The sequence below is a fragment of the Anabrus simplex genome, chromosome 12 (genome assembly GCF_040414725.1).
Source record: "Anabrus simplex isolate iqAnaSimp1 chromosome 12, ASM4041472v1, whole genome shotgun sequence".
NCBI classification, from domain to species: Eukaryota; Metazoa; Arthropoda; class Insecta; order Orthoptera; family Tettigoniidae; genus Anabrus; species Anabrus simplex.
In genome coordinates this window covers 10,900,226-10,916,549 of record NC_090276.1, presented here as the reverse complement: position 1 = coordinate 10,916,549, position 16,324 = coordinate 10,900,226, and positions in this window count along the sequence as shown.

The following is a 16,324-nucleotide window of genomic DNA, read 5'->3' as shown; positions in this document are numbered from 1 at the left end:
TGGCAGAGTCGGGAATCGAACCCGGGCCTCTGGTGGTTACAGCTAATCACACTAACCACTACACCACAGGGGCGGACCCATTCTCGGGTGCAAAAACACATTATTATCATCAACAAGCACAGCTCGCCTAGTGGCCTTGGTCGTTAAGTCGTCTAGTATATACCGGGTGGTCCACCAGCCCCTTGCGATCCAGTTTTATGCGTCCTGAAATACATCACTCCCTGCAACGGTCTTTTACAGCATCAAATAAACAAGCTATCAAGTATGCAACCTTACCACATCCCAGGCTGTTAAAAACTGTTATGTGGGATTCGAACCTCGTACATCGAGCACTGTCCACTATCACATATCTCCCCGCTCGCTTGCCATGTGAGCTACTGCGACACTTGACCTACGGCGCCGGCGCCCTCTTCCCAGCCTATACAGTACCGTGCGTCCACCTCCTGTTTTAAAGTACGTGTTCCGCGTATCTGTACTCGGTTTACGGGTTCATTCGAGGAACCCATAGTGGCGCTAACGATTCGTGCTGTCTTGTAGCCCGGAAACACACAACTTGTCATATTACCCCGGTTTAGGGAGAGGGACCGATGTAAATGTGGAGGGGTGCATAAAACTGGATCGCAAAGGGCTGATGGACCACCCGGTAAATGATACATGGTCGGTGATAAAACGAGATAAAATTGTACGCATGTTTTACGGCTGGATGCCCTTCCTAACGCCAACCACAGTTGATGAGCTAATGAAGATGAGATGAATGATGGTGAATGAAACTGGGTAAGGAGCTGTGGCCCATGAATAGCAACTGCCCTACCATTTGCCTGGAACTGAAAATGGGAAAGCGCAGAAAACCATTCTTAGGACAGCTGACGATGGGTTTCGAACCCAGTGATAAATGTGGAATTTTATTATACTTATTGAATATATATATATCCAGAGATAAAAAAGATATTTTTACCTAAAGCATAGATTTTCACGAAACTTTGTGGGAATATCACCTACATAAAAGTAGAGATATCACGAACATTTCTTTTATATACAATTAATAGCTTTTCCAAAATAAATTTTTGTTTTTAATTTTTTAAATTTCCATTTGTTGTTGTTGTTCTTCTTCTTAACCTGTTTACCCTTCAGAGTTGGTTTTTCCCTCGGACTCAGAGAGGAATCCCATCTCTACCACCTCAAGGGCAATGTCCTGGAACTTCAGACTCTGGGTCGGGGGATACAACTGGTGAAGATGACCAGTACCTCTCGCATGCGGCCTCACCTGCTATGCTGAACATGGGCCTTGCGGAGGGTGGGAAGATTGGAAGGGAGAGACAAGGAAGAGAGAAGGAAACGGTCGTGGCCTTAAGTTAGGTACCATCCCGGCATTTGCCTGGAGGAGAAGTGGGGAACCACGGAAAACCACTTCCAAGATGGCTGAGGTGGGAATCGAACCCACCTCTACTCAGTTGACCTCTTGAGGCTGAGTGGACCCCGTTCCAGCCCTCATATCACTTTTCAGATTTCGTGGCAGAGCCGGGAATCACACTAACCACTACACCACAGAGGCTGACTCCATTTTTTTAAATTTAATTAACATGTTAATGTAAATTGGTAATTAGGTAGATAATACTCCTTTTAAAAGCACTACGTATCGATTTTTCTGTACTAAAGTTTGTGTAATATTTACGTTTTTACTTTAAAATCCCTATTACTTGAAAAAAATTCTGCAATCAAAAATTCCACACGCAGGTTTCTTAATATAGCTGTGATACATATACCATACAAATTTTGTTACATTTGGCAGAATATTATGGGAGAGAATGAGATTTAAATATAAAATTACAATTGTAAACAAAGCATTTTTACGGTGATAAATTGTTTGATTCGGCGAAATAACTACGTGCCAAGAAAAAAAGAAAATCAATCCTTTCAATTTCAGTCATAAAAAATTCACCAAAATGACTGATATATCGATGTTTATCTCCGGAGTGTCGCCTTTTGAAAGCTCTATAAAACGCTCCACCTTACTCTATGCTAATCTTTTTTCATTTCTATGTAGACGTATTACATCTACTCTGATCAATCTGTCACAGTCATGCCTTGGTCTACCTCTACCGTTCTTACCACCTACACTTCCCTCAAAACCGGGCGAGTTGGCGGTGCGTTTAAGGGTGCGCAGCTATGAGGTCACATCCGGGAGATAGTGGTTTGAACCCCACTGTCGGCATCCCTGAAGATGGTTTTCTGTGGTTTCATATTTTCAAACCACGCAAATGCTGGGGCTGCACCTTAATTAAGGCCACTACCGCTTCCTTCCCATTCCTAGGCCTTTCCTATCCCGTCGTCGCCAAAAGACCTGTCTGTGTCGGTGCGACGTAAAGCAAATAGCAAAAAAACTTTCCTCAAAAACTAATTGAGCAAGTCCTGAGTGTCTCAAGATGTGTCCTATCACTCTCTCTTCCTTCTTTTGGTCAAATTTTGCCAAGTCATTTTCCTCCAGCGAACTAAATTCACTGTCTCTTCATTTGTGAGCCCATTCACCCATCTAACCTTAGTATTCTTCTGCTACACGACATTTCATAAGCTTCTTTTCTCTTTCCTTCTGATCTGTCCAGTTATTGCTCATGTTTCACTTCCTTACAAAGCAACATTCCACACAAAACTCTTCAAAAATATTTTTCTAATATAACTTGAAGTCAGCAAAGTGGTTTTCTTAAGAAAAGCCTTCCTTGTCCGCACTTTACATCTTCACTGATTATTCTACTACCCCAGAAAGCAATATTCACCTACCGGTATTACCTTCATTTCCTAATATAACATTTCTTGCATCGCCTGACTCTCTTTGTGGATTTATTTATCTTCATCTTGTCCTTTCCCAGCACTGTGTTCATACCAACCATTCACCAATTTCTCCAGATCTTCTGAAGACTCAGATCATCAACTTCTCCTCTTATGAACAAAGGTCATAAAATGGAACATTTCTGATTTTGAAGCGTTAAAAATCACCTCCGCTATTCCTGGGACGAACTGCTGGCAACAGGAATACGAACCACAAGGAGCAATTGTAACATGCCCTTCATAGGCTACGGCAGGTCTAAAGACTACCACACACAGAAAGCTAATATAAGCCACGTTAAGATATGCTGTGCTAAGTAATGCCAAGCTATGTCACGAATGAAAAGCTAAACTAAACTAAATTATGCCGTTTAATTGAAGAAGAGAGTTTTTTATTGGCCTCTGACGTGAAAGACGAAGAAAGATAAAGAAACAGAAAGAGAAGAAGATTCTGTAAGTTCATACTTGAAACTGGACGGAGAATAATTCTTGATGATTCTTCAAGAATTGGATGAAAAGATGAAGAATTAAAAATTACTTTCGTCTAATTCAAGAACAGTTTCATGAACTTCTCTCTGTTACTGAGGATGACATTAAGAAAAATGAATATGAAATGCCTAAATTGTAGAATGTAGAGTAAAAATGTACGTAACACAAGTGAATTTATTGCCAACACTTGTCTTTTATGCTTATGTCTCTTTAATAACTTGACAATGAAGTATATTTTGAATCACTGAATCATTTTTCGCCTCTGTCTGCCTTCCATGATAAGTAACAAACACAGAAACAATTAAGCAATATAAAACTGCTGTATTGAGGTAATGCACGAAAGATACACAGACACACATGAAACGACTATGTGCTATAGCATAGCTCATTCCATGTTAAGAAAACATATTGCTCTTATGGTCCTACAGCGAGTGAACTCACCCCCTCTTAGACACTCATAATTCCTCATGATTAAGGAATATTACAATGTACTTTATATTGTATTATGAAAGAAAGAAAGAAAGAAAGAAAGAAAGAAAGAAAGAAAGAAAGAAAGAAAGAAAGAAAATAGGTGGGGCATGTTTTTGCCCGAGAGTTATTACAATAACTACTTAACATTCTCCGTTTAATAAATATATTCGCAGGGAGGAAGTACAATGGCGGGAACAGCCATCGCTTTGTTGCCCTCCTTCTGAGTTGTTCTGGTACTTGTTACTGAAGATTTTGATGTTGTGGTGTGCAGTGATACATCACGACATGACTTGTACTGATACAGAAATTCGCTATGATTTTTATCTTTGCTTGGTTTTGTTATTTAGCTTTTGTTTCTTAAGCGCATTTTATTTTTGTTACATTTTTACCACTTTTTGACAAGCGCATTTACCATTTTTTTTCGTGGGGCGATATGAGGGCACAGTAGTAGCCGGCGTTGGCTGGGCAAATTTACTAAATTCAGTTTCTCGCAGTTTGCCTTGAACTTTAATACTGAAGTTTTGTACGTGCAGCAGTTTACCGCCGTTGCTGTAAAGACATAAAATAATACCCCCCCCCCCCTTACAACCCTTGTACCTTAGTTTTTTTTAAATTGCAGCTTAACTTCTTCCTTCCTTTATTATGAACTTAAATACCTACTGAGTTTCACTAATATATGCCACTGTTTTCCCGCGATGGTGTTGAGTACAGCAGTTTGATATGGCAACCTTGTTGCAATAAGAGCAATACTGTTTTTTTTAACATGGAATGACCTATAGATGCCTGGCAGAAGTGATTGTACGCACGCGCGAAGCCGGCCACAGGTATGAAAATCGCCTCCTAGGCGATCTGTAATATTTAGTTTGGCAATGCTCAGGTTAGCTTTCTGTGTGTGCTGGCCTTAAGTCTCCAGATACAGTTTCTACACCCCTGAGGCGTGGAATGTGGGCTGTGAATTACACGGAGGGTGAACAATAGACAGCCCCTACATCGTTAGCGTAAAACTGTATTTTAAGGAGCACTAAAATAGCCTCTTAAAGAGAGACCGTATCTGGACCAAGACGGACGTTCGCCTTATTCGTGAGAATAGCTGTTGTGTGTAAGACACTGCCTGCTCGATATCTGATGGCTGCAACATATCGAGCAGGCGGTGGGGTAAGAACAGTAGCACTGCTATCTAAAGGAAACGCACACTTCAACTTCCAATAGTCAGTCCGGGTTATGTGAACGAATCTGATCCACGAAATGTCAATGTAATATTTGTCCTAAATGGACGATAATAATTGCTTTTACTCAAAGTCTAAAATTTGAGGTATCATCAAGAAATTATACGAAATATTTTATTTGTAGAGAATACATGTCCGCCTTCGTGGTGTAGTGGTTAGTGTCATTAGCTGCCACCCTCGGAGGACCGGGTTCGATTCCCGCCTCTGCAACGAAATTTGAAAAGTGGTACGAGGGCTGGGACGGGCTCCACTCAACCTCGGGAGGTCAAATGAGTAGAGGTGGGTTCGATTCCCACCTGAGCCATCCTGGACGTGGTTTTCCGTGGTTTCCCATTTCTCCTCCAGGCAAATGCCGGGATGGTACCTAACTTAAGGCCACAGCCGCTTCCTTCCCTCTTCTTTGTCTATCCCTTCCGATCTTCCCATTCCCCACAAGGCCCCTGTTCAGCATAGCAGGTGAGGCCGCCTGGGCGAGGTACTGGTCAACCTCCCCAGTTGTATCCCCTGACCCAGAGTCTGAAGCTCCAGGACACTGCCCTTGAGGTGGTGGTGGTAGTGGCGATTATTGTTTCAAGAGAAAGTACAACTAGGCAACCATCCTCTAACACTAATCAGAGAAAAAAAATGGAAGGGATCCGCCACTTCGAAAAATGAAGGTATCGGCCAAAGAAAGACGAGGCCCACGAAGGGCATGAAATTGGAAAGACTCCCTAGCCCTCGGAAACCTAATAGCATCGGGGTCGGAAAAGAACAAGAGTTGACCAAGGGAGGTCGGATAGGATAGATGAAATTTAGGGGCATGGCACAAGTAAGTGGAAGCAATGCCAGGACTCAGCTGAGGGCCCCGTGGTTGACAACACACGCTCCAAAATTCAGAGCCCCTGAGGCCCCTTTTAGTCGCCTCTTACGACAAGCAGGGGATACTGTGGGTGTTATTCTACCGCCCCCACCCACCTTGAGGTGGTAGAGGTGTGATCCCTTGCTGAGTCCGAGGGAAAAACCGACCCTGGAGGGTAAACAGATAAAGAAGAAGAGAATACACACTTTACTGACTTACAACTATTATTTCTATTACTATTATGTCGCAGCGCTTCCGTAAGTGTTTTGTTTGTCTAACACTGTCGTGCTCACTGAAGTTCTTTGGTGTCGGTGTCATCAAATTGACTTTTCTCATTCGATGTAATTTGAAGGGCTGTCACTTCATGTGCCCTAACTGATCCATTAAACGATTTATTGGTCCAGCGATCATGCTATTTTTCTTTCAACAAAATACCCGCGCTACACCACGGCCGACTTGATGCGTCGCTCTAGCTAGCTAGCGCAGCGAGGGATCCAGTCGCCCGTGGCTAGACATATGGACAAAGATAATGAGAATTCACAGACATAGCACTCCCATTCATCGGTGCCAGCCCTCGACCTCAAGAAAGAAACAAAAGACGGCGCGAGCAGCGGAATGCAACATAAAGGAGTCCTGTCTACAGCCCGTAAGTACGTGTACATATTTCTCTAGAGATTTCTCTAGTAACGACGGTATTTGTTTATTTATCTCACATTTTAGACTTAAAATCAATTATCTACACAATCGATCACAATATCCGATCCAATAGACCAGACTACAGGTGTACTACAGGGTGATCCTTTAAGCCCTCTCCTTTTTAACGTCACAATACATGATGTCATTCAGGCAACGAAGGCAGAAGGCACGAACATTTATATGTACGCAGATGACATGGTTTTAGTGTCCAGATCAATACCTGCTCTGCAGTTGGCATTTGATCGACTCGTAGAGTGGGCTAAAACAAATGACCTTCATGTTAACAGAAGTAAAACCATGACTATGACCTTTAGGAAAGGAGGCAGACATGCAGCAAGTGATGTGATATATTTGGATGGAGAACCATTAACCAGTGTGAATAAATTTAAATACCTCGAAATAACTCTGCATATACAAGGAACCAATTTCACAGCGCATATCAAACAAAGATTAACAGCAGCAGTAGTAGCTATTAATGACATCAAATATTTGTATAAAATATCCCTCCAGACAGCGTTGACGTTATTCAGAGCGAAAATAGCACCTGTAATAACCTACGGCATCTCCAGTATCTGGCAGCATCTGTCAGTAAGAAACTTAAAGAATTTGGAGAAGATAAAAGCAACATTTTTAAAGAGAGCGCCATGTTTATCGAAATTCACCTCTTCGAGACTGGTGTGTGAGCTAACTATCAACCATCAACTCCAGCGTACCAAAGTTTATTCCGCGAACATCAGAGAAAGAAATCGGAAATCTGGTTGGACTTCTACAGTACGGAAGCGATGATGAATGACAAGTGGAAGGAAGCCAACTACGAGTTACGGCATGTATCAACAAGGCTTGCTGTGCATGGTTTTCACTTCAAACTATGCTCCACGACGAAGTATCACTCGCCAAATGAAGGATGCATGTGTGCTTTGTGCGGGAAGCAGTGTGATCACTATCCTTTAGGTGGTAATAGGTTAGAATGCAAAGTAATTTGGTTTGTAGGAAGTGTGATGCAACCCGTTGTACCATAATGTAGGAAGAGTAGCATACATTCAAGGAGTTTTATAGGCTGTACCCCTAATGTCTATGCAAATCTCATAGCATAACCGTTGTACAGTGTAGGATATACTTGTTACTGGCTTAAGTAAGTTTGCATTCTAACCTATCAGTATCTACCTAATAATCCGGACTCGAGACTGATCGCTATCACGTACTAAGGTGTCAAGGAAGGAAAATTTCTCTAATTAAGTTCTGCATTGAATGATTTTGTTTATTCTTTGTATATGCCAATTAGCTGCAATAAATATATTATTATTAATTATCTACCATTTGGGAAAAATATTATAGTGACATTTCGTGGATCAGATTCGTTCATCGTCAGCCCGTGTAATGTCAATGTTGGAAAGTTACAAGGCCTTAGGTAATATCGTAGCTAGGGTTACCATACGTCCGCGTATATTTTTACGATTTTTGTTTTCATCTCGTATCGTCAACAAGTTATAAATTTTTATATAGACTAGCATATGTACCCGTTCTTCGCATGGGAACTGGTAACCGATTTCACGATTCCTTAATGAATGTATGCGAAGATACACAAGAATATCGTTTATCCGGATTAAATGGTACCGGAACTGATCCGGATTATCAAAAATACGGATAATCCGACAACTAAAAAACAAATATAGTACATGTTATATTTACTTAAGTTGTAAAACTTATCTTACATTTACGACTCTTGTTTTGTACACTAAAATAATGTGTGAGTTTTTTCTGCTTTACAATTGTATATCGTTTGCGCGTATCACGATCACGAAGACGTTTTACTAACAACAGTTCTGCCGGTGTGGTTTCAGTCAAGGATTCTAAATACGCCATCAGTTTGTCCAGCTGCACTGTTGCCTCTCCATGTGTCACTGTTTCTTTTGATGGAGCGCCACTTTCATTTTCGAATTCACCATCAGTGAATTAATAGTGAGTGGCATTAAGAAGAGTGTGGGTTAAAATCCCACCTTGGCTGTCCTGGGAATGAATATCCACGGTTTCCTATTCTCAATTCCAGGCGAACTCCGGGACGGTAAAGCTCCTGGAAGCCAGCAGTCAATCACACGCTGCATCCTGCTGAGTTAACGAGTTCTAAGTGATCCTTGTTTGGTGTGGAGATGTTGCCAAACCACTTTCTTCCACACCCTATATAGAATTTACCCTTTGTTCCTGTCGAGTACAGTGGACGATTTGGCAACTCCGGCTAGAGTAGATGTAGTAAATCCTATAAGTCGCCAACAGACATTGGGCTGCCGCTGGAGAGAGGTGGTGATGGTGATTATTGTTTTAGGAGGAAGTACAACTGGGGAGCGGTGGTGGTGGTGGTGGTGATTATTGTTTTAAGAGGAAGTACAACTAGGCTACCATTCTCTATATAACACTAATCAGAGGAAAAAATGGAAGGGATCCGACACTTCGAAAAATGAAGGTATCGGCCAAAGGAAGACAAGGGCCACGAAGGGCGTGAAAGACTCCCTAGCCCTCGCAAACCTAATAGCATCGGGGTCGGAAAAGAACAAGAGTTGACCAAGGGAGGTCGAATAGGATAGACGAAAGTGAGGAGCCTAGCACAAGTAAGTGGAAGCAATGCGAGGACTCAGCTAAGGGCCCCATGGTCGCCAACCCACGCTTCAAAGTTCAGAGCCCCGTCCTTAACCATCCTTGGCGGAAAAGACATTCAAGAAGAGTTGACGCCGTAAAAGAAACACTGTACAAGCAAAAGGGGTGGTGGTGGTGATTATTGTTTTAAGAGGAAGTACAACTAGGCAACCATCCTCTATATAACACTAATCAGAGGGAAATTATGGAACGGATCCGACACTTCGAAAAATGAAGATATCGGCCAAAGAAAGACAAGGGCCACGAAGGGCGTGAAAATGAAAGACTCCCTAGCCCTCGCAAACCTAATAGCGTTGGGGTCGGAAAAGAACAAGAGTTGACCAAGAGAGGTCGGATAGGATAGATGAAAGTGAGGAGCCTGGCACAAGTAAATGGAAATAATGCCAGGACTCAGCTAAGGACCCCGTGGTCGCCAACCCATGCTCCAATGTTCAGAGCCGCTGAGGCCCCTTTTAGTCGCCTCTTACGACAGGCAGGGGATACCGTGGGTGTTATTCTACCGCCCCCACCCACAGGGGTACTTCCCACAAGGGAAGAGGAAAAAATGCCAGTCTTAGCTAGAGTCTCCATGGTAATTTATAGGGGTATGTTATTGAGGGATACTACTTACATGTACGGCTCGCGATACACGGCGCTGAATCTCTTCCTGACCGTCCTGAGAGCTCTGTTCTTTGACATGTGTATACTGTGGTCGTTCACTCACACTGCTCCACCACTACGGTATTGATAGACCTTGTCTGTACGTCATACTGGAAGGGTGGAGCCTCTACAGGTGCGCACTCCACTTCACGTTGTAAGCAAATCAAGTTACTCATCTGGACGAGGCGACACCTTACAGGCTATGTCACAAGCAATGACCGAATACCGAAACACTTAGGCCGCGTGCACACCGAGCGCGCTTCGCATAGTGTGTCGCGTGTAGCGTGAAATGCTATGCATAGCGCAAGGCGTGCTTGCTGTTCACACCGAAAACTCTACGCCGTGCTCTCAGCTTAGTTTGGCGCGAGGCGTTTTAGGGTCGTCACAAACTAATGCCGTTATCCAAGTACACTAGAAACAGTTTACAGATGGATAACAGTTCTAAAATTAAAAATTAGAAAGAAGAATCGAAAGTGGATTCATGAATTTAATGAAGAACGAATTACTTTCGGAGAATTCCATCGTTTGTACAGAGATGCAAGACTTTATCACGATAAATTTTATGATTACTTAAGAATGACAAAAAATACCTTTGACCTTCCAAACCCTATACAGCTGAAATGTGGCGACAAGTAGCAGAGAAGTATTGGGAGAAATTCATTTTTTATTTTTTTTTTTTGCTATGGGCTTTACGTCGCACCGACACAGATAGGTCTTATGGCGACGATGGGATAGGAAAGGCCTAGGAGTTGGAAGGAAGCGGTCGTGGCCTTAAGGTACAGCCCCAGCATTTGCCTGGTGTGAAAATGGGAAACCACGGAAAACCATTTTCAGGGCTGCCGATAGTGGGATTCGAACCTACTATCTCCCGGATGCAAGCTCACAGCCGCGCGCCTCTACGCGCACGGCCAACTCGCCTGGTGGGAGAAATTCAATTTTCCTAATTGTCCAGGAGCACCGTGCAGCAAACACGTGGAAATTACATTTCCGGCTAAATCACGCTCTTTATATAATAATTATAAATAGTATTTTACAATACTGTTACAATTAGCATACACAATTTATCATCGTAACAAAAGTGAAGTAAATGAGTGACAAATATTATAGGCCTATTTACTTCCAAACCCACTCCTAGCTTGCAGAGTGATATTCTTCATGTTACCACCCTCCATTTACAAAATTACAGATTCTATGCACTTTGTCACAAAGTGTCCGGCAACATGGCTAAATGGCCTTTGGTCACAGGAGTCCCGGGTTCGATTCCCGGCACAGTCGGGAATTGTAATCATAATTAGTAAATTCCATAGGCACGGGGGCTGGGTGTATGTGTGTATTCATAATCATTTAATCCTCATTACGACGCAGGTCACCTACGGGAGTCATTTCAAAAGACCTGCACCTGGCAAGCCGAACTTCTCGGACATTTCCGACACTAAAATCCATACGTAATTTCATCCTGTCACAATGTTAAGCCCAGTAAAGTGTGTCAGTAGAAATAATATTACTGTATATGTGTACTGTAGGAATGCGATAAAACTGTTGTAGATACGTAAGTCCACTTATTTTGCAAAACAGTCACATTTTTATAGTTTTTGTATCTTGGGTTCCATATTTCTTCTCTTTGAAACACTGCATGAATAATTTCTTCTTCCATAGCTTCAGAACCAGCTAGGTAACGCTAAGCAATTAACCAACACAGCGCGTTGTCTGGCGCTTCGCTTAGCTGTAAGGTAGGCGTTCAGCGCAGCAGAGCGCGGGCTGTGTGAACACCTGGCTTAGGAACAAAGCACTGGTTATGCTTAGCGTGACGCTTAGCGTTGAGCAACACGCGACACACTATGCGAAGCGCGCTCGGTGTGCACGCGGCCTTAAGGTTTGGATACAACACCGGTATTGCAGTGGTGATTATCGTTCTAAGAGGAAGTACTGCTAGGGAACCATCCTCTATGTAACACTAATTAGACAGAAAAAATTGGTACCGAGCTCGATAGCTGCAGTCGCTAAGCGCGGCCAGTATCCACTATTCCGGAGATAGTAGGTTCGAACCCCACTGTCGGCAGCCCTGAAGATGGTTTTCCGTGGTTTCCCATTTTTACACCAGACAAATGCTGGTGCTGTACGGTATCTTAATTAAGGCCACGGCCGCTTCCTTCCCACCCCTAGGCCTTTCCTATCCCATCGTTGCCATAAGACCTATCTCTGTCGGTGCGACGTAAAGCAACTAGCAACAAAAAAAAAAGAACCCTACTCTCGGCAGCCCTGAAAATATTTGTCCGTGGTTTTCGTTCTTGCACCCGTCCTGGGTAATACACAATCTAAATACTTGAAAGTATCTACCAGTTCCAACCTTGTATCACCAAACTGTCCGGCCCAATTGCTACATGGTTAGCGTGCTGGCCTTTGATCACAGGGGTCCATTATTGGTTAATTTCTCTGGCACAGGGGTGGGTGTATGTGTCATCTTCATCATCATTTCACCCCCACCACGAAACACAGGTCGCCTACGGGGGTCAAATTCAAAGACCTGCACCTGGCAAGCCGAACATGTCCTCGGACACTCCCGGCATTAAAAGCCATACGCCATTTCATTTCATTTCATATCCAAACCGACGTTAATTTCTCTTAGGAGCCATACTTACTAACATCACTTTAGTCCTGGAGAGCCTTATTTTCGTATTACACTCATCGCACGTATTTTCAGGTTCCAAGAGATTACACTGCAGGCTTTCGGCACAATCTGCCATTAAGACCAAGTCGTCAGCATATTATTATTATTATTATTATTATTATTATTATTATTATTATTATTATTATTATTATTATTATTATTATTATTTAATCATTGTTGAAAATGAAAATGAAAGTCCAGTCATTCGACCGGGTCAGGAATGGAATGAATGAAGCCCCCATCTAGTGGCGAGGATAGGAATCATGCCGACTGCCGAAGCCTGTCACACTCCTCTGGGGCAATGATTAATGGTGGTGGTGATTGTTGTTACAAGAGGAAGTACAACTAGGCAACCATCCTCTATATAACACTAATCAGAGAGAAAAAATGGAAGGGGTCCGACACTTCGAAAAATGAAGGTATCGGCCAAAGAAAGAGAAGGGCCACGAAGGGCATGAAAATGAAAGACTCCCTAGCCCTCGCAAAACTAATAGCTTTTTTTTTTTTTTTTTTTTTGCGTCGTACCGACACAGATAGGTCTTACGGCGACGATGGGAGAGGGAAGGGATAGGAGTGGGAAGGAAGCGGCCGTGGCCTTAATTAAGGTACAGCCCCAGCATTTGCCTGGTGTGAAAATGGGAAACCACGGAAAACCATTTTCAGGACTGCCGACAGTGGGGTTCGAACCTACTATCTCCCGAATACTGGGTACTGGTCCACTTAAGAAACCTAATAGCGTCGGGGTCGGAAAAGAACAAGAGTAGACCAAGGGAGGTCGGATAGGATAGATGAAAGTGAGGAGCCTGGCACAAGTAAGTGGAAGCAATGCCAGGACTCAGCTGAGAGCCCCGTGGTAGGCAACCCACGCTCCGAAGTTCAGAGCCCCTGAGGTGGTGGTGGTGGTGATTATTGTTTTAAGAGGAAGTACAACTAGGCAACCATCCTCTATATAACACTAATCAGAGAGAAAAATGGAAGGGAACCGAAACTTCGAAAAATGAAGATATCGGACAAAGAAAGGCAAGGGCCACGAAGGGCGTGAAAATGAAAGACTCCCTAGCCCTCGCAAACCTAATAGCGTCGGGGTCGGAAAAGAACAAGAGTTGACCAAGGGAGGTCGGATAGGATAGATGAAAGTGAGGAGCCTGGCACAAGTAAGTGGAAGCAATGCCAGGACTCAGCTGAGGGCCCCGTGGTCGCCAACCCACGCTCCAAAGTTCAGAGCCCCTGGGGCAGCCCCTGAGGCCCCTTTTAGTCGCCTCTTACGACAGGCAGGGGATACCGTGGGTGTTATTCTACCGCCCCCACCCACAGGGGGTACTTAATCTGTTTACCCTCCAGGGTTGGTTTTCCCCTCGGACTCAGCGACGGATCCCACCTCTACCGCATCAAGGGCAGTGTCCTGGAGCTTCAGAGTCTGGGTCGGGGATACAACTGGGGAGAATGACCAGTACCTCGCCCAGGCTGCTTCACCTGCTATGCTGAACGGGGGCCTTGCGGGGGATGGGAAGATTGGAAGCGATAGACAAGGAAGAGGGAAGGAAGCGGGCGTGGCCTTAAGTTAGGAACCATCCCCGCATTTGCCTGGAGGAGAAGTGGGATATCACCGAAAACCACTTCCAGGATCGCTGAGGTGGGAATCGAACCCACCTCTACTCAGTTGACCTCCTGAGGCTGAGTGGACCCCGTTCCAGCCCTCGTACCACTGTTCAAATTTCGTGGCAGAGCCGGGAATCGAACCCGGGCCTTCGGGGGTGGCAGCTAATCACACTAACCACTGCACCACTGAGGCGGACCAATTTAATTTTTTCATTTAAAATTAAACTTGTCTCGTTTTAAGAGTGGATTTTTTTATTTTTGTTAATATCTCCAATACTTTCGGAGTTATGACCAAAAACGCGAAGGCATGTCATGCAAGCAAGCCCTTTATCGGTTTCTTGCTCGTTTCCCTGATAACTCTGAATTAAAAATATTAAAGTGAAATTGTTCATGCATGTATATTTCATAGAGACGACGAAGAAGAAGAAGGTATAGTAGAATTATTGAGCTAGCTTCAATGGTTAGATTTACTAAAATATTTCTCGATGAAAATAAATGAAAAAATTGACTAGTTGAAAATAACTTCATGAAAAAATATATTTATACTTAATGGACTTCACTGATTCATTCCATGTTAAGAAAACAGTATTGCCCTTATGACAACAGGGTTGCCATATCGAACGGCTCTGCTCAACACCATGACGGGAAAACGGTGTCACATAAATTTGTCAAAATCAGTATTTAAGTTCAAGACAAAAATGGAAGAAACTAAGCTCCAAATTACTTTTATGAATTAAAGGGGACGGGAAGTTTACAGGGGCTATTTTTGGTTTCTGCGGAATCGGAGATACACTACGGCACATTAAGAAACCTCAGCATTGAAGTGTACGGCAAATTGGGGCACAAAATAGAAACATATTTTTTATGGGTTCGAAGGGTCAGGGATGCATTTAATTGCATTTAATAAATTTCCCCAGCCAACGCGGGGTATTACTGTGCTGTCGTAACGCTCAAAAAAACAATAGTAACAATTAATTGCGGTCGTAAAAAGTGGTAAAATTAAAATCCGCTTAAGAAAGAAGAGTGAAATAACGAAACCAAACACAAATAAAATACACGGTAATTTTTTTATCAGTACAACTTATGCCATGACTGCACGCCGCAACACCAAAACACGAGGGTCGAGTCATAAGTCATGGTAACTCGTGTTTTTTTTTTTTTTTTTTTTTCGCGAACAGGAGACAAGACGGAAAATCTAAGATATGCATTTGAAAATATGGGGCACGTACTTATGCATAGTGCCTGAAGACAAATTCCGACTTCAGGAGATTCTCGCAGGAAAGTGGCAGAACATGGGCCATTGGTGGTGGTGGTGATTATTGTTTTAAGAGGAAGTACAACTAGGCAACCATCCTCTATATAACACTAATCAGAGAGAAGAAATGGAAGGGGTCCGACACTTCGAAAAATGACGATATCAGCCAAAGGAAGTCAAGGGCCACGAAGGGCGTGAAAATGAAAGACTCCCTAGCCCTCGCAAACCTAATAGCGTCGGGGTCGGAAAAGAACAAGAGGTGACCAAGAGAGGTCGGTTAGGATAGATGAAAGTGAGGAGCCAGGCACAAGTAAGTGGAAGCAATGCCAGGACTCACTTAAGGGCCCCGTGGTCGCCAACCCCCGCTCCAAAGTTCAGAGCCCCTGGGACGATAGGCCATTGGTAAACATTGTTTTATTATGGTGTAGACAGCACATACACAAGACTACGTACAAAGGACAGGTCTCCACTGCTTACAGACCTTCGAAATAATCACACAAGGTTTCCACTTTGCGTTGGCAGCGTGGGGCAGGCGCTGAATACAATTCCCTGCATGTGTATCGCTAACGTGTGACACCTCTCTCCGAAATGCTGTTACGATGTCCTCTTTGTTAGCAAACCGTTGTCCACGTAATGGCTTCTTGACTTTGGGGATGAGATCATAGTCACACACATAATGCTTCCCGCAGCTCTGCATGGCATTGGCGTGCATTTCTGCCGCGGAGAACTGCTATTTTAATGTACGATCGTTGCTCCTGCTGGTTGACTTCCATTTTGTGACGCTCTCACTCACACACTGAACTTGGGGGCCATGCTTAGACCCACACTGTTGTTTACACACACCATCTAGTGGCATCATACGCAAGTGCATACGGTACGTTTCCAATTGCATAGAGTTTCCGTGTTGTCTCCTGTTCGCGAGAAAAAACAATAGTTGCCATGACTTATGACTCGACCTACGTATTTAGTAACAA